The sequence below is a fragment of the Carassius carassius genome, chromosome 47, assembly GCF_963082965.1.
Source record: "Carassius carassius chromosome 47, fCarCar2.1, whole genome shotgun sequence".
Taxonomy (NCBI): Eukaryota; Metazoa; Chordata; class Actinopteri; order Cypriniformes; family Cyprinidae; genus Carassius; species Carassius carassius.
The window spans coordinates 5,788,517-5,808,312 of NC_081801.1; the positions used below are offsets into that span (position 1 = coordinate 5,788,517).

Genomic DNA, 19,796 nt, shown 5'->3' on the forward strand with positions numbered 1-19,796 from the left:
GTCTGAAGGTTGGGTCTGCAAATAATTCAGAGAGAGATATAAAAAATGAGAGCTAGCGATATAAGTTGGAAAAAAACAGGAATGCATTTGGCAATGCAATGTGCTGAGATGGTGGTGGGTAAAGCTTCAGATCAGAAGCTGTCTTCTGTTGTAGCCAAATCCAAGATCACTAACGTTACACCTGCACCAGAACCAGACCTGGTTCCCTCTCTTCAGCTCAGGTGAGCATTGCAAAATATTTACAGTGTATGTGAGGTAAAGTGACTCAGTTGTTTGCAGGGATGCAAACTTGCCACAATTTGCTGATTGTCTACACTTTGAATCTTCATGATCCACCAACAAAGGTTTCCAAATTTGTAATGAAAATTGCTTATTCATCTGATTTTCCATGTTGTTTTTTTTCTATTTAAAATCTCTATACATTTTCTGTTTATTACTATTATTATTTAATTTTTTCAATTTTCATCAATATTCTATGTTCATATTAAATGGGTTCCATTAAAAAAAAAAAAAAAAAAAAAAAAAAAAAAAACGGAGTGATTGTGGCCTGACAGCTGAAGTAGAGAGATTTTTTTAAATCCTCATGCTAAATGGAATGAAAATTCACATTTTTAAAGCTGACATTTAAAAACAAATCTTCCTCTCTACGGTGGTTGCATCTTTGTCACCTTTTTTTATACTCCTGATTAATTTGCATGCTTGTGTCTAATTAAATCAACTCTAATCATTACATACACTACAGTCAAAAGTTAATTCTTTATTATTGCTAATTTCCACATAATTAAATAATACATTAAATAATTAAATAATACATTTATCAACATTATGAAACTATGATGTCAAATGGAAGTATGAAAATTAATGACCAAAATATGTTATATATGTAATATATTTTTTATATGACCTATAATTGAAAGTTTTTTGGACACTTGTTGATGGATTTGAAAATATCAAATTAAAATAAAATGAAAGAATTCAATTCATTATATTTTTGCTATATTTGTTTACATTTTTTGTAAGTTTTATAAGTTTTTTTGAGCTCCTGAGAAACATGCAAGTGTGTCTGAATTATTGAATGGTACTATATTATGAATATATTATTCATCACAATGATTATCTTCAGATTTTTCTGTGTCCATAATTTCAGTGACAGTGCCTTTAATTATAATGGTTTCAGTTTGCTTTTCTTTAGAATTTTTTTTTTTGCATACTAATATTTGGGAATCTAACTTTATTTTTAAAAAATTTTTGTGCTTTTTTTGTGTTTTGTGCCATGAGTATTGCATTTCTGTAAAAAGACATGTTAGGTTAAAAGTTCAGGTTTTAAAAACCCATCTTGACACTCATGTTTTTGTGAACGCCCCATTAATAAATGCATCCAATCAGGGTATTGTGAAGCTGAAACCAGCTTAATAATTCAGAGCTTCAGTAAAACAGATTAGTCAACTAATTAATTTCCGCAATGTGTTGTTTTACATATACTCTACAAATCTTAATTTTTGCATAATTAATTTTGTCTTTATCAAACATCACCTTCCATGAGCTAATATTATAATATTCACAAGGTTATTTTTTAGCATGTACTAAGAATCTAATGTTTGTTTATTTGATTTGTACATAAAATCTTCAGATATTTGTGTTCTATAGATGTGTGGAAATAAAATGTAAAAGTGTCTGTTTTGGACTGTATCCTCTCTTCAGCACTGCTCAAGCCAGAAGTAAGCCATCATTGAAGGATCTCTGCCCAGAGGACAAGGGTTGGATTGCAAATCTCATCTAGGAGCTGGCCAGGTAAAGTCCTCTCATCATAGTGATCTGATACTTTGTCGACTGAATGAATGATTACCGTAGCCTTCAAGCCAATGTGATTTTCTGTGCATAGTGATCCAGCTGTGTATCTGATCTGTTTTTTGTTTTTGTTTTCTTTTTCAGAGTCAGTGAAGAAAAAGAGGAATCTGTACAGAAACTCAGGGATGAATAGGAGACGTTTAAAAAAGAAATCCAACATGCAGAGCAAACAAACCAAATCATACAAGAGAGAGAAGGTATTCTTTTAAGACAAGCAAGGAAGCAGTAAGAATGTTCTGGTTGAGTTTAAAGGAGCATTGCGTAGGTTCTGAAATTTTTAACCGTTACTGACACCAGTGGCCGTTAGAGGAACTGCAGCCATTCTCATGCTTGTTCTCAGTGCGCACGCTCTTTTTTTTTTTTTAACTTACGAGGAGTGTCCATGGGTGTCTGAATTGTGCTGGAGGCTGGTCGCTTATTTCCATCCGCAGAGTCCATTTGAAAACACTATTGCCGCTGCTTACTATAATGGCTGGCGTGCAGTACGGTTGTAAGCCCAAGTACATGAGAAGGCGCATGACGTCACATTTTGTGAATCTTCGCGCCAATTCGGGCCCGACTCCTCCACATACAATTAAACCTACAGGCTGATAGAGGCAACCGTGGTGGACAGTCGAGGTGTCATTCTTTTTTTTACATCATGGTTGGCTCATACATGTACAAATGAAAACTCTATTTTAAAGATTTTTTTAAAGTAAAAACCTCCACATAGCTCCTTTAAATGATGCCATCATTTGCACCAAATTAACATTGATTACATTGGCAAACACTTTGTGAAAGTCAGTTGGAACCCTGTTTTTTCTGTTAATGGAAGTCATTATTTATATACTAAACATATATTAGCTGTTATTCTTCTTGGAAATATCAGAATCATACATAACATATTCATTGCTATGTGAATTTTTCAAATTATTTGAATAATGCATTACTGTTCAAATGTTTGGTATCTACAGTATTTTCTCAGTTTTTTTTTTTTTTTTAAGATAAAAGCCTCTTATGCTCACCAAGGCTGCATTTATTTGATAAAAAATACAGTAAAACAGTAATATTGTGAAACATTATTAGAAAACGAAATAACCATTTTCTATTTTAATATTTTTTAAAATGTAATTTATTCATTTGTTAGCTAAGCTAAATTTTCAGCTGCCATTACTCCAATCACATGATCCTTCAAAAAACATACTTACATAATTATACTGATTTGTTGCTTGAGAAACATTTCATATTATTTTCAGTGTTGAAAACATTTGTGCTGCTTAATATTTTTGAGAAAACCGTGATACATTTTTTCAGGATGTTTTGATGAATAGAAAGCATTTATTTGAAATTGAAATCTGTTATAAATGTCTTTGCGGTCACTTTTGATCAATTTAATCCATCCTCGCTGGGTAAAAGTATTTAATTTTTAAAATAAAAATTGCTGATGCCAAACATTTGAATGGTAGTGTAATTCACAATGCGTTGATTTAGATTGTTGTGTAGATTAGACTGACGGGGGCAGTGTTGTCTAACCAGTGGCTCTGTGTTCAGCCTAGCCCTGATATAACCACATTACACTTGCACTTGAAGAAGTGAGGATTCATTTTTCTTGGCATAATGTTGGATTGACACTAATATTGAATCTTTTCATTGAAGATGAATAGGCATGTGAAACAGACATATGACAAAGAGTATTCACACTGTGTTACATTTAATATTTACTCTTTTAGATGCCAGTTTTTGAGCTCAGGGTTCAGTCCCGCCCTGGTTTGGGTTGAACTGCTTTTAGTTTTCATTTGAAATTAAAAGAGCTAGCACCAATCACATGACCACTGGGATCGGCGTGGGTTTCTTCTCTTGCCAACCTGTCATCCGGCTGGCACATCACAAACATCACACAGTTTGGATTCTCCCTTTTTTCCTTGCAGTTTTGCCAGCTTTGGTGATCTTGCTCTGGTTAAGAGACATGGCGAGCCACTGTGAAATACAGTACGAAGAGCAATCGCAGGCTGCTATGTTGCAGATTTGGCAGGGGAGCTCAGAAATTAGGCGGGTTCAACTCAATTAAATGCACTGTGGCTCCACGGCCTGGCATTTAAAATTAAAAACTCCATTAAAAAGAAATTGTAGTGCTAGACAAACTCTATGAAAGCCCACTGCGGAGATAGGACAGTCTCTAAAGTTATCAGACAGATGCTGGCCTCAAGGACCTGTTCTTAAAGGTTAAGGGGGACAGTAAAAGACAAACTTGAGTTTTGAGGGTCTGTGTAGAATAATTGCATGCATCGTCTCCATCACATCTGCCAGGACTGCGATTATCAAGAGGAAATATCTCCATAGGAGGGGGGAAAATTATAAGTTACATTCTGTGCATATGAAGAATTTGAAGCTCGTGTACGGAATGAAATTAGGCATTCTACACCACATCTCTAAGTGGTAGATTCTATTACAGAGAAACTCGCAATCTTTGTTCTTCACAAAAAATTTACGTCAAGATGCATGGAAGACACAAAGGAGAAGTTGAATGCATTCATCAATATCATTAATGTTATTGAAGTTTGCATGGTTGCTTTTCCGAATGTTGTGGATGGATCATAGGAGCACCATTCCCTTGTAATATTTAGTTTGACTAGTTCTGAATCCATGCATCCCCGTGGGATGTGATTAGGTGAGGTTTAAACTCTCACAGAAATGCCACTTTATTACAAACACATGGCTTGCATATTGTTTATGACCAATTAGTTTTGTAGACACACTAATAATTGGAAGTAATAAACCACATGCTCGCAGCAAATGAAGTCTCATGATATATAAATAATCAAATCATCAGTGGCTGGGTGAGTTATTTAAATTGAAGCATGCGGTTGTGTGAACTGTCCTATCAATTTACATCTCAACCTACAAACTCAAACCAACCGGCCGAGAAGCCCCGTAAAATATTCTTCTCGCCACAATTTTGTTCTACCTTGAGGTGGATTTCATTATTTTATTTCTGCGGCAGCTGACAGGGGAGTGAATCATGTTGACAGCGGCTGTCTTAAATATCGAATGCAACTCTGATTTTGTGTATTTTTGGACAGGGGGTGGAGACACACCGTGCCTGCAGCTTTCTTTTCTCCTGATGTAGGCCCTCGGAATGAGCTCTGATTGGCCGGCAGCCAGCAGAGGTGCCTGCGCTGTGGGAAGCGGGAGAGAATCTTATCAGTCCCGCTCCAGTCGCTCCAGATTACCAGGCGTTGAGCGTTCCCACACTCCCTTCTGTTAATGTATTAATATGTGTGTTTACGCCCAACCTGTCTATCAGAGTATCAGAAGCCTCTCGTCAGCTGCAGGGTAGATGCCTGTGTGCGATGCGCTCTATCTACGAGACGGGCTCTCTGTTCTCTTTACAAATGAGAGGCCTATTTATGGTAAGAGTTCTTATTGAACAGTTACTCATTTCATACCTGCTATTACACAGTGGTTTGACATCCAGCTGTCATGAAGGACAATGTTTGTTGGCACTTCAGGATTTGATATCCCTTTCAATCATTTAATTTTAGACAGTCAATTATCTTGAATGAGCTACAATAATAAACTGTGAATTTAGGTTAGATATTTCCACCTACATCCTTAACAAAGACTTAAAGGGTTAGTTCTCCCAAAAATGAAAATTAGGCTGCGTTTTACTCTCCCCCGAGGCATTCTAGGTATAAGTCTAAATATAAGCCTCTGTCCACTCCAAGCGGCAACCTCCCGCTTTCTCTCATGAAGCCAACAAGGAAGTGTTTTAAACTGTAATTAATCGACTGGCCGCTTGTTAAAATGCCCAACTTTACAGCAGAAAAAAAACATGTTTACAGCCTGTTTCCAAAAATTATTTTGGTCTATATAGCTAATTTTGCCCTTCATGATAACTGTGAGGGGGGTGAATTTATCATCCGTTTAAATCAGGGGTGTCAAACTCAGTTCCTGGAGGGCCGCAGCCCTGCAGAGTTTAGTTCCAACCCTGCTCCAACACACATACCATGTAGTTTTCAAATTAGCCTTAAGATTAGCTGGATCAGGTGTGTTTAATTAGGGTTGGAGCTAAACTCTACAGGGCTGTGACCCTCCAGGAACTGAGATTGACACCCCTGGTTTAATTTATGTTAAGCCTTAAAGTTCTGCATAATTAAGGGCTCAGCCACTTGAGTGACAGGTGGATTGCCGCTGCTGTCACTGCCGTCGAGCTAGGTGGGCATGGTTTCGGCAACCAGCTCCCGCCTTTTTGGCCATTTTCGATTATTCCATCATGATGTTTGGTGACGCACTGACAAGATGGCGACAACTGGCTCCGCCCACTTTTGGCTTCAAAAATGCTTTTTGGAAACCTATGGGTAACGTCACGGACACTATGTCCATGTTTTTATACAGTCTATGGTCCACGCACAGTATTCAAAACAAGCAACAGAAAAAGATGAAGAGAAGAGGATATTTTTCTTACAAAACGCATCAATTACGATTATGGGAGTCACGATCGGATTCAAAAATTATTCTTGATCTACATTTTTTCCCCAATTAATTCTTCTGCTGTGCAAATACATATTTACAACTTTACATCTTAAACAAAACTCAAGCTATATGCTTTTTGTTTATAGTTGGAATCTCTGTATATCAGTACTGCTATTAAAAACAGGAATGTGAATCTTGACTGGTTTCACAATTCAGTTCAATTACGATTATCTTTATCAACTCAGTAGCACGTTGTGTCACATTCTCGGTTTTCAATATTAGGCAACTGCACATGGCTACATTTTCATATAAATTTTATATCAAATTCATTTGGTTCAAAATTAACTTTATTTTTTTTTTTAATAATAAGTTTTTTTAAATAAGTGTTCAAGTGTCCGAAAGTGTACAGACAATAGTTGAGGATTTGTCTTTTTTTCCTAAGCATTATTGCCGTTTGATTATCACTGATGAGATCATAGAAAGTGGCTGCTTTAACAGGCTGCATTCACACTAATGTACAGATCTATTTCGATATCAGTTGTTTTTTCCTGCTCTGAAAACATAACTGACTGTACATCAATTTCATATAAAAGTATTTGAAAATGCAAGTGCATTTAACCGCAGCAGAAACTGCGCTTCAGGACAACAAACACAAAGCGCATGTGAAAGTCTGTTAGCGCGTGAGCTTCGTGCATCTAATAGTACTGCATTCCAAACGGCATAAAAGAAAGCATTTCTTAAGTAAAACACGGCGGGTGGAAGCACAGACTGTCTAGCAATGTGAACGTGTCTCACAGCGCAAATCATGTTCAATGAAGCCCACCGCATCTCTAGCGTGCACAAAAAAATAAACAAGCTCAGAATCGTTGAAGAGAGAATCGCGATGCATCGGAGAATCGATTTTTTTCTCCCATCCCTATTCGCTATAGGAGGCCTTTGTTTACCCTCTGGAGCCATGTGAGACACTTCTTTCTATATAAGGGCACTTTTTATTTCATGTGTTTTGGACTGAAGGAATGCAACACCTGTTGAGTGCCATGAAACAGCTTGAAAGATCAAAGACAATTTTTAGTATAACTCGGACTGGATTCAACTGAAACAAGAAAGTCATATATACCTACGATGCCTCAGGGGAGAGTAAAACGCAGCTTAATTTTTATTTTTGGGTGAACTAACCCTTTAAGAGTCAGTTTGAGTCATTGAACTCTTTGAACTTTTTGTGGTCTGACCATCTAGAACAATGACCTGACCTTCTGTGGAGTTACACTACCTTATAAAAGTTTGAGGTTGTAAGATTTTTTTCATGTTTTTAAAATAAATCTCTTATGCTCACCAAGACTGCATTTATTTGATCAAAAATACATTAAAATACATTTCTGATTTAATATATATATATATATATATATATATATATATATATATATATAAGTGTATATATATATATATATATATATATAAGTAAAAGTAATTTATTCCTGTGATGGAAAAGCTGCATTTTCAGCATTATTACTCCCATCTTCAGTGTCACATGATCCTTCAGAAATCATTCTAATATGCTGATTTGCTGCTAAAGCATTTTTTATTATTTATGCTGAAAACAGTTGTGCTGCTAAGTTATTTTTGGTGAAACCATGATGTATATCTTTACTTTTGATCAAATTAATGCATCCTTGTTGAATAAAAGTATAAAGTTCTTTCAGATCAAACAAACAAATAAAACAAAATCTTACTGAACCCAATCATTTTAATGTTAGAGTTTTAGTAATGTTCTGAGTACAGAATCAACTTTATTCTGCTTTAGTTACTAATATTGTGTTAAAACAAAAGCAGATAGAATTTGCTAATTTGATTCACCAGAGTCCTTTTTATTGCATTTCTAATTACCATATGAAACCGGTAATTGGGGGATATTAGAACCAATCACTCTCTTGGCTCTTGACTTTTTTTTTATAGTCTGGTATATTTAATACTTCAATAATCTGAAATGGAACATTTACACAAAGTTATAGTAATTGTATAGCTAATTTTAATTACAGACTTGCTTCCCATTCAAACTGACAGCACTGAATCACTGGTGTCAGTCAATCAAATTTATTATAATACAAATTCACATGTATGTTTGAATACGGAAAGTAGTATATCATTTAGCAAAATTTTACCAAATTTAAGATGCAAAGCAATAACATGCAACAAAACAAACTGAATAGCTTCTATGACCCATATGACTTTCTTCTTTAGAACCCATAAGAAGATATTTCAAGACAACACTGGACCCCATTAACTTTAATTGTATGGACAAAAAAAGGTGTTCTGAAAAGATCAAGTCATGTAGATCTGAAATAACATGGGTGAGTATATGATGAAAGTAAACCATTCAAGTAAACTGTTCCATTAATGTACCATATTGCTTGGCAACTGTGAAGAGATTATTATAAATACTATAAATACAAATACTATCTTACTTAAATTATTTATTGGACATTAGTGTCCTGGTTCTTTCTTTAATCAATAAGCCACTGTAATTATACAGCTTCACATTGACAACCCCCTTTTACCATGGTAAGACTCGCTAGTGCATGGCCTCTTGTGGGTTAATTTTGTTCCATTTTCTTTTTCCATTGTGCAGTCTTCTGGAGATTTTAATACTAGCCTTTGTTTTAAGGTAAGATTTACCACGCTTATCTTATGGGTATTGGATTGAGAGGCTGCTGAGCAGAGGCTGGATTTAGTGCGTATTGACATTGTAATAACAGAGATATGAGGACTATAAATAATCTCTCTAACGCTTAACTTTCAGTCGGTTTGATCTGTGTTGCCCCTCTCGAGTTCCTGGGCCTTAAGGTATTATGATGATTGCTGAGCGGTTGTGCTCTACAGCCAGGCTGATTATTAAAAAGAAAGACCAAAAAATTGTCGCTTTCCATCATTGCTTTCCACTTTGGAAAATTAGATCTACCGAATGGATTTCTGCAGAGCCTGTGAGAGTAAGCAAGTGTACATCACGCTTTCATTAGTCGGCACAGTCACCGTGGCTGTGGTTCTGCTCCAGATCAGTTGAGTTCTGCCCAATGCTGCATGTTTGCCAGCTCTCTCTGTCTCATAGCCTGGCATCCTGCCCACCCCTGCCCAGCCAGACACAGATGGAGAAGTGTGTGAAGCCCTCGCCTGAAGAAACGCTTTTGTCTTTTCTCAGTGGTGCTGCTGTTTCTTCTCACTTTCTTCTCTGTCTGTGCACTTTTTCAGAAAGTCACAAACATGACTCCAGGTATTGGCGGCTGGGATCCAGCCAGAAAGACTGAAATGTCAGCAGCCAGAGAAGAAGTCAAACCGGTCTCCTCTTTTTGTTATATAAGGACACTGGGCAACCGAGCTCTCTGTGGGAGAAATTTTTAATGCTTTGTAGCTTTTCCTGTTATACCCCATGTTATTCAGTTAAAATTTGTAGTTTAGGATGTTTAGATTGTACCCTACAAGTTGTATTATAAGGGTTTTTCTTTTCTTTTCACTTTTATTTCACCGAAACCTTGTGATTTTTTTTTTTTTGCATTTTCTAAAAAAATTAATGAATTGCATACAAACAAATTTGCATGGCAATCTGTTAAAAACAAAACAAAACAAAACCAACAACAACCAGCCACCAGCTTTTTCTAAAAGCATTTAACCTGCATTTTTAAGAACTACATTAATTACTGTGGTTTTATACCATATTCAGGGTAGGTACTTTTTGTCAATTATTTATTAAAAAAAAAATATATATATATATATTTATATATATATTTTTTTCAGAACATGCGGTTTTAACTGTAAAATTACCTTTCATATTTTTTAATTTAATTTATGTATTTTTTTTAGTCACAGTTTGTTTAATCACTAAGTTAACTCACAGACCACTTGGAAATCTTTTGAGTTATTTATTTTATTTATATCTTTTAAGCACCCAGTCAACTCACAGACCACAGAAATCTTTTAACCACTGATATAGACCAAGAAAGCATCTTGAAATATTACTGATCAAATTTGGACATTTAAAAAAAAACATCTGAATATTTAACTTGAGCTTGCTTTTACTGCTGCTGGTTACCTTTGGGGCAGTACTCTCAGGGAGGTTCTTTCATTTTGTACCTTTTGTATAAAGTCTCCTGCCTACTCAGCATTAGGTTGGCAACACTACAGTGGGGGAAATGGATTACAATGTCTGGCTTGGAAGGGCAGAGAGTTTTAGTCTTAAGTGGGAAAAGCAGCAGAGTTATTCAGTGCATGTTGACCCTTGACCCGCTGCACAGGCCTGCAGCAGCAGTACCGAGAGTGTCAGGAGCTGCTGGGACTCTATCAGCAGTACCTCTCCCAACAGAAAGAGAAACTCAACAAGTCTATCACCCTGCTCAATCAGTCCTGCTCCCACAGCAAGGTGAGTAGCCTACTAAAGAGAATGAGCCTGTGTGTGGGAGAGAGCGATAGAGAGAGGCCAGAAATGGCCTAAACTGAACATTAAACATTAGTTTTACATTTTTTTTACCAGTAGTAATATACCATGATATATACACTCACCTAAAGGATTATTAGAAACACCATACTAATACGGTGTTTGACCACCTTTCGCCTTCAGAACTGCCTTAATTCTGCGTGGCATTGATTCAACAAGGTGCTGAAAGCATTCTTCAGAAATGTTGGCCCATATTGATAGGATAGCATCTTGCAGTTGATGGAGATTTGTGGGATGCACATCCAGGGCACGAAGCTCCCGTTCCACCACATCCCAAATATGCTCTATTGGGTTGAGATCTGGTGACTGTGGGGGCCATTTTAGTACAGTGAACTCATTGTCATGTTCAAGAAACCAATTTGAAATGATTCGAGCTTTGTGACATGGTGCATTATCCTGCTGGAAGTAGCCATCAGAGGATGGATACATGGTGGTTATAAAGGGATGGACATGGTCAGAAACAATGCTCAGGTAGGCCGTGGCATTTAAACGATGCCCAATTGGCACTAAGGGTCCTAAAGTGTGCCAAGAAAACATCCTCCACACCATTACACCACCACCACCAGTCTGCACAGTGGTAACAAGGCATGATGGATCCATGTTCTCATTCTGTTTACGCCAAATTCTGACTCTACCATCTGAATGTCTCAACAGAAATCGACTCATCAGACCAGGCAACATTTTTCCAGTCTTCAACTGTCCAATTTTGGTGAGCCCGTGCAAATTGTAGCCTCTTTTTCCTATTTTTAGTGGAGATGAGTGGTACCCAGTGGGGTCTTCTGCTGTTGTAGCCCATCCACCTCAAGGTTGTGCGTATTGTGGCTTCACAAATGCTTTGCTGCATACCTCGGTTGTAATGAGTGGTTATTTCAGTCAAAATTGCTCTTCTATTAGCTTGAATCAGTCGGCCCATTCTCCTCTGACCTCTAGCATCAACAAGACATTTTCGCCCACAGGACTGCCGCATACTGGATGTTTTTCCCTTTTCACACCATTCTTTGTAAACCCTAGTAATGGTTGTGCATGAAAATCCCAGTAACTGAGCAGATTGTGAAATACTCAGACCGGCCCATGTGGCACCAACAACCATGCCACGCTCAAAATTGCTTTTCTTTTTCAAAATCACCTTTCTTTCCCATTCTGACATTCAGTTTGGAGTTCAGGAGATTGTCTTGACCAGGACCACACCCCTAAATGCGTTGAATGCCATGTGATTGGTTGATTAGATAATTGCATTAATGAGAAATTGAACAGGTGTTCCTAATAATCCTTTAGGTGAGTGTATACATACACATATAAACTGTTATATATATATATATATATATATATATATATATATATATATATATATATATATATATATATATATATATATATATATATATATATATATATAGTCTGAATAACAAACTCTCCAAATCTAGAGGAACCTCCAGATGTCTATTTTGTCTGATTTCTGTTTATTAACCAATCAACCTGCAGACTCATGACCACTCACAGATTTGTCATGCAAATCTTTCATGCCAACCAGTGACCAATCCTGTCTGAACAGAGTAACGATCAGATATTTAACAAATATAAAGCCTAAATATCTGCCTTCTTTTATTGCTAAAAACGATCAGATCTCTGGATTTTTTTATAATAATGGTTCGTTGCTCACCGCAAGTGATTTGAAGTCAAAAAGTATTTGCCTTAAAATGTGTTGAAGGTGAGTTTGTTACAGAAGCTGTTTTGACGGCTCTAGTGGTGATGCTTTTAACGGGGATGGATTTAGAGAAGCAGCCTCTCAGAGAGGGGTTTTGGCATGCTGACACTTTAGCATCTATAGCTGTTAACCTGTCAGCACACTAAAACGCTCTCAGAGAAGTTCCATCTGTAAATGCATCCCTTTCAAAGCACTGTCATTAAAAATCTTAAAGCTAAAACAAAACAAGAAAACTCACAAACCAACACACAAAAAAACGTTGTTTGAGTTTAGACTGTGCACCCTACGCCCCCTCCATCTTAAGCTTGTATAAGGGAAATGAGCTTGTCCTCTCTGAAACCTTGGCTGTGAGTAATGTATGTTTACATGCTCCATGACCTCCTCTTGAATTAGTCAGCGGCCCATGTCTGTACCCTTAGAGGCGGGCAATTCTCCTTTGTTCTGAGTGTTTATCTCTTTGGGGATTGACCTTGGGTTGTTCTGTCCTCTTGGGATGAGCCCACTCCTCTGACTCCCTTGAGTAAAACCTGCCTTTGTGGCCACATTATTAAGTGGTGATGTGTATACTTTCTGTGCCTCTGCCCTGTCCCACAGGTTCCTAGCAGTGAGGGGGCCCCTGGGAGGTCTTGGGGTGAAACAGGAAACTGCTTTAGATGGATCTTACTTGGACCTCCCTTCATCAGGAAACAAAACTGAGAGAGGTGGGTCAGTGAAGTGTGCTCATTCTTCGGCAGACCAGTCACAATTCTGAAGGTGGGCGTAGTGAACCCAGCTTCTCCAACAGGGAGCCCTCAGTTTGTGATGGCCTGAGGCTGCTTGGCGTTTCTGAACCCAAGTGCTCTCATCAGTGCCACAGAATGGATAATGACAGCATGTGTGGTGCTAATCGAATCGGTCATTAGTGAGTTTTTTTTTAAGGCATGGTTTTGTTAAAGTAGTAAGACTAACAGAAGTTCATGCACCTAGAAAATGTTTCCAGTTCAGTGTACTATAACCACAAGGGATATGTACAGCAATGTTTGGTATTAATCAACATTATGCCACACATACTGTTGATGCAGCCTAACTTGAATTGAACCATGAATATTGTTTTAATATATATACATATATATATATATATATATATATATATATAAATATAAAATAATACAAATAAATAGTAGAAGTAATATTTAAATATAAACTTGTTATATGGGGTAGTTTAATTAACTTTTATTTAGGAAGGGTGCATTAAATTGATTAAAACTGACAGTAAATCCATTTATAATGTTACAAAAGATTTATTTTCAAAATAAATGCTGTTCTTTTGAACTTTCTATTCATCACAATATCATGAAAAAAATAAATTAATTAAGCAGCCCAACTGCGTTCAGCATCAAGAAATGAAACAATTAAGTATGGAATGATAGGCCTAACTGTTGGAAATTCAGCTTTTCCATCACATGAATAAATTGTTTTATTTGTTTTTTTAAGATATATTAAAATAGAAAAGTTATTTTAAATTGTGGAAATATTTAATAATTTTATTGTATCAAATAAATGTAGCTTTGATGAGAAACCCCAAACTTTTAAACAGTAGTGCAGACCAATATCTTCATTCTCTCTCTCTCTCTTTTATTCAGTGATGAAATAAAAGGAGAGTCACATGAATTACAAGGAAATGTTCAACAACCGTTAAGTAACATACAGTCACAGCAATACACATCGAGGATTGAGGGGCCTGCACCCAAGCTTTCACAAGGTATGTCCACAAGAAATTATGCTGAATATGTTTTACCTTTCTGCTTTTAACGTTACCTCCTTAATTGGAAATTTGCATTACCTCCTTTCAATATCTCAAATTTTCTCCCTTCAGAGATCTCCATTACCAAGAAGGATATGGTCAACTCTCCTGTGGCTCCACAAAGCTTCCAGACATCTGCTCTTCATCCTCTTGGCCTTCCCAGCACTCCACAGTCTTCCAGGTGAGTTAAGGTGTCCCTCAGGTTGCTCTTTTTGTCCTCTGCCATGGATGGGTTTCTTCATACACTCATATAAGTCATTCTAGCCTGTGCACTGTAAAAAACAAAACTAAAAAAAAAAGTCGAGAAAGCTCAAAAACCTTCGGAAGCTGGTTGCCTTAAACTTAAGTTTTCTCAACTGTTTTTTTTAAAGCAACTTCAACTATGAGGTTTTGTAAACTTATGGAGTTTTTATCATTTAAAAATATATTTCTAGTCAACTAAACACAAAACTGGAAGTTTAACTAAAAGTTCACTTAACTTAATATATTATGTTGATTGAACATGCACAAAAGTTTGTACAACTAATTGACCTTTAAGTTGAGCAAACTCAAAAATCTGCTGAAGCTGGTTGCCCTTAAAAGTTTAAGTTGGCCCAACTTATGATTTTTTACAGTGTAGTTCCTGCCGAGCTGCCTAACACACACAATGTGTTTTTACCCACCCTTTCTGTATTTTTAGATGAGCAAAACATTTAATTTTGCCACTTGACATTTCATTCACTCAACTATCATTTTTTGTAGAGAGGCTGCTGTTGCAATTTAAAGATGGCTGGGTGCTTGAGAGAAGCCACTCTCAGGAAACTCAATGAAAAGACTTATACAAGTAAATACAATTGAACAAGTTCAATTCAAGAAGGAGTGAAAAGAGGGAAATGACAGCAATTTTGTCTCAACAGCGCAATAGGGGCCAAGCCTTTGTATTAATTATGTTCTTGGAGTCCCTGCCTCTGTGATAGTGCTTTCTTAATTCATGAACGTTAAAAAGGAAAAGGGGTGAGATCAGTGATGTAAGGGGGAATCTGAATAAACAGGGAAAAGAGTAGAAGTGAAGGAAGAGAGATAAAGAGGAAGCTGGTCTGGGCCGAACACTGTATGAGGTCTGTTTGATGAGTTAAATGAAGATTTTTGCCGGCCAGTGCTGAGGCTGACAGGAGCCAAGCTGAGTCCCATTAGCTGGTGTAGCAGGGCCCAGCAGCAGGTGTAATTGAACCGATTCTTCCAGCCCGAGCCGAGTACACGCCTCCCTCAGCTTAATGAGGAAAAGTGAGTCAGTAAATGTATTACTGACCGCTAGCGCGAGACACACTTTGGGATAGGGAAGGAAATTCATTACCGTTTTCTTTTAAATTAAAAAGGTAATTAATGTGACCGCATGTCTTTTTTTCCCTTTTTACCCCACAGTGAGAGCATGAGCATGTCTCGTTTAACGTATCTCTGAAAAATGCAGATTATTTGTAAGTCATTTGTAAGCCATATTTTCTTTTCTTTTTTTTCTTGGAGAAAATGTATTGACTTCAGAAGTAATTGGCTTTTTCCCCCCTCTGTTATGTTATAGTGAATATTTTGCACTAATATGCTCCTTTCTGTCTCAGATGTTTCATTACCGAGCCAGAAATTTAACAGGGGCTGGAAAATTAGCCTGCTTTGTGTGCAGCTATGAAATTTGTGGGTGGCATACCAAGAGAATGTCAGAACTGACAGGGAATTGAATATTCGCATATGCATAATATGTACCAGGGAAGTTGAGATGGGCCAAATGTGAAATAAGACCAGGGCCGAGATGTTTCACTTAATGAACAGGCAAACTGTTGAATTTCAAGTGGCCATTCCGGATTCAGCTTACATTGTGACATCAAGCTGCTTTGACATCAAAGATACATGATAAAGGCCATGGAATGATTTTTAGTTAAACATATTTACCTAGAAAAGTCTCTAAACTAGATTAAATTGCTCAGATGGTAGGAAAATTATAAAAAAAAAACATGCAATTATAATTAATTATATGCAAGTCATAATTTGATTTAAAAGGACACATTTGGCTTGGTTGGTAAAGCATTATGGGAAACCTCCCTCGCACACTGATACCAAATATGAACTCTAACCAGATGACCATGTTTACGTCAACCAGCTCTATGGAAAGTTTATATATGGAAGATTATTATTTTATTGTTGCCCACCATCCGGAAGGTACTTTTGCATTATTCAAAACCAAACCTGATTTGAAGAATCAATGAAGTTTGTCATTTTACAGTTTTATTGAATTATTTATTTATTTATTTAAGAAGCCAGAGGTTGAATGCGAGCAGGCTGTCTCCTGAACAACTTCTGGTCTCAAGGTCTGGCCCGGGGGCTGATGTTGCAGGGAATAAGTCTATACCCACAAGCCCACAATAAATCTATAGACGAGTGCTTTGTTACTATGATTTTGCTTAAAAGAAAAAAGATGCCCTGGGAAAAAGAGCTCAGGTTAATGAAAATGATTATGGATATCTTCTGTCTGCTAGAGATCATAACATTTCACTCAGTCTGAGATGGGTAGTTTTCTTTGATTGGCAGTATCCTTGGGGTGTGTGAACTCGAGTGCCGTTTGTGGAGTTGAATGATTGAGGAGAGGTCTGTGTTATTACTTTTCTTAGCAACTTTTGAATTTAAGGTTTCTACATCAGAATCAGAATGAGCTTTATTGCCAGGTATGTTCACACATACGAGGAATTTGTTTTCGTGACAGAGCTCCGCAGTGCAACATAACAGCGACAGAACAAAAAACACAATAAGGAATAAAAAATACAAAAAAATACAAATAGGTGGGTAAGGATTGACAATATACAAATTGACATGGTGGGTGATAAAACTGTGTTCAGTATCCTTCTAGAGCACCTTAGAAACCAGATATCAGTGCTTTTGCAACTAACAATGTGCTAAAACATTTTATTTTTTTTGTTTATTTATAATATTTAAATGAATAAATACAAATTTCTATATTATATTTAAAAAAGTCATACCATCATTATGGTGTTTTGAATGGGAAGCTCCTCACATTTCCTTTGGAAATATAAAAATCTTGTTCCACGTCCTCCTTTCAAATTACTTTCTTTTTAAATTAACCTGTTCAGGCTTGGGCCATCTTTTGTAAACTGCTCTTTCCTCTTTCTTTTTTTTATTGTGTATCTTATTAAAATTTTCAGGGCTGGTTTGATAGAGGCGAAGTGAGAAATGTCAGTGCTCCTGTTTATTGCTTGTGCCTGTCTTCAGCTTACTATTGAATTGGAAGAAAATTTGCATGCAGGTTTGTCGGTATTTGCCGTTTTAGGACTCTTATATTACTGTTTGGGCGACAAATTTGTTTGGGCTCTCAGGCGTGACAGACATTTTTAATGAGAACAGTAAAATAACTGGAGTCTGGAAACTGATGAACTGTCTTTTGTTTGGAATTATTGAAGTAGAACCTGATTCTTTCTTCTACCCTCTTTCTGTATTTTACTTCTCCTCACTCTCATTGATGTCAGTAGGAGTTTTGTAGGCCCATGTTTGCAAAATGAGTTAACCTGTAGAGATTCTAGTATATTCTTTACTTTTGAATGGTAAAAAAAAAATCACCACCAAGCAAAAATTTCAGCCTGCTCTTAAAAATATATATATCACAATTGGTTACTTCCAAGACAGCTTCACTGATTAGAAGTCACTTTTAAATTTTTATAGCTAAACTATTTATTCTATATAAAATAATATTTTTATATGTATCATACTGTATATGTAATATTATGATATGTTAATGGAATATTTTCTTTATTAAAATGGATATATATTTTATTAGTTCTCTTCAATGTTCTTAAATGACTGCAGTTGTACCGCTCACCTCTACTTTTCTATTTCAGGCATCTTGAACTCTGTTCCCAACCCCTACTGATCCATTGCATGAACAGATAGCATTTGGGATTAGCAAACCTCCTCTTAAGTGATATTAATGTCTCATGGTCATTCACCAGTGGACCTTGTGAAAAGCAATGAAAGCTTTTGGGTAAATATGACTGCCAAACACATTAGCATTCTCTCCAGCAATTTCCTCCCAACGATGCCTTAACATTCCCCTCCCCCGCCCAAACAACACCTACCCCTTCCCTTGTTATAGATGGTGACCGGCGGTAAGAAATGCATTATTCATATCAGCAGTGTCGTCCGTTGATGGATGGCTGTTTGAGAGGCCTGTCCGTTAAATAAATCAACAAATAAAAATGCTAATTCTCACATTTCAAGAGGGAGCCTTGCCAAAGTCCCACCCCATCAGCCATCCACCCTCAGTGTAAGCTCTCGTTCTCTTTCACTTTCCCTCCGATGCAAATGTGTAAAAGTATTGTCGGATGGCAATCGATTGTCATTCACCAAAATGACAAAATGATATTCCCAGATTGGAGATTACTATCATTGCTATAGGACTGGATATGAATTAAGCCTCAATTTAAGTTCCAGGTTTAAAAGCAAAAGAACATTAAGCAGCTTGATCTGTTATGATGTCATCAAATATTTGTACCGGTTTAGTTTTTTTTTTTTTGTTTTTTGTATGGAGTTGCACACTGACATTCATTGAGCGAGTCTCTTTCAGTCTTGTAACTGACTCTGTAATCGCTAGCAAATGAAACATACCGGACAGATAAAGTGCAAAAGTTGTTCGTGTCTGTTAGTTTTGATCACAATTTTTGTAACATATTATTTATTGCAAAGTAGTTTCATTAAGGAAACTCCACTTATATAAAATAACCGCAACATCAAAAGTGAGTACTCAGAAACATTCAGTGTAAAATTGCAGGAGTGAAATGAGACATATCTAATTATGTATGTATTACTGGAATATGGGTTGACAAGTTAACAGTGCAAAAACAGTATAAGAGTCGAAGTCTACATGAACTGTTTTATGCTATCGCTGAAATGAAGTTGGGTTTCAGGAATCCGTAATCTACAATGTAGTTACTTCTCACTAGGGCTGCATCTGGAAGTATCATGAGGGTGGCCACAGAGAAGAGGAGAGCTGCACGGAGGGAGGCATCTCCACAACATTATGAAAATAACACTATATTTGAAGGATACAACTTGAAGAAAATGGTAATTTGCATGTTTTCTTTTTAAAATAGGCTACTTTGTCAGTGACGCACAGAGTCAGACAAATCTATTTAAACTGGAATAAATATAGGCTATAAATTGCTAAAAGATGTTCACCTTATCAGCAAAACTGCAATTAAATTAAATTTGAATTGTTTAAACAGTTGAAATGCTATTTGGCCAGTGGAAAAGAATTAGACCAGCTCTATTCTAAAAAAATGATCTGAGAACTATTTTAAACAGTTTTGTTTTTATGGATTTTTATTTTTATATATTTATGCTAAATCATAATAAGGATACTGGATGATTTTTGGCAATAAAAATTGTGTATGGCACAAATGGCATTTATTGTCCGTATCTCATATTTTGTTAATGTCTTGTACCTTTAACTGTGTTAAATATGGTGTTACATGGATTGCAATATGGGGAGG

At 36.6% G+C, this 19,796-nt stretch overlaps 1 pseudogene; it reads left to right on the plus strand.

Moving 5' to 3' along the window:
* Positions 1-108: 108 nt before the first annotated feature.
* Positions 109-13,184, plus strand: LOC132130291 (protein hinderin-like; annotated as a pseudogene).
* Positions 13,185-19,796: the final 6,612 nt, after the last annotated feature.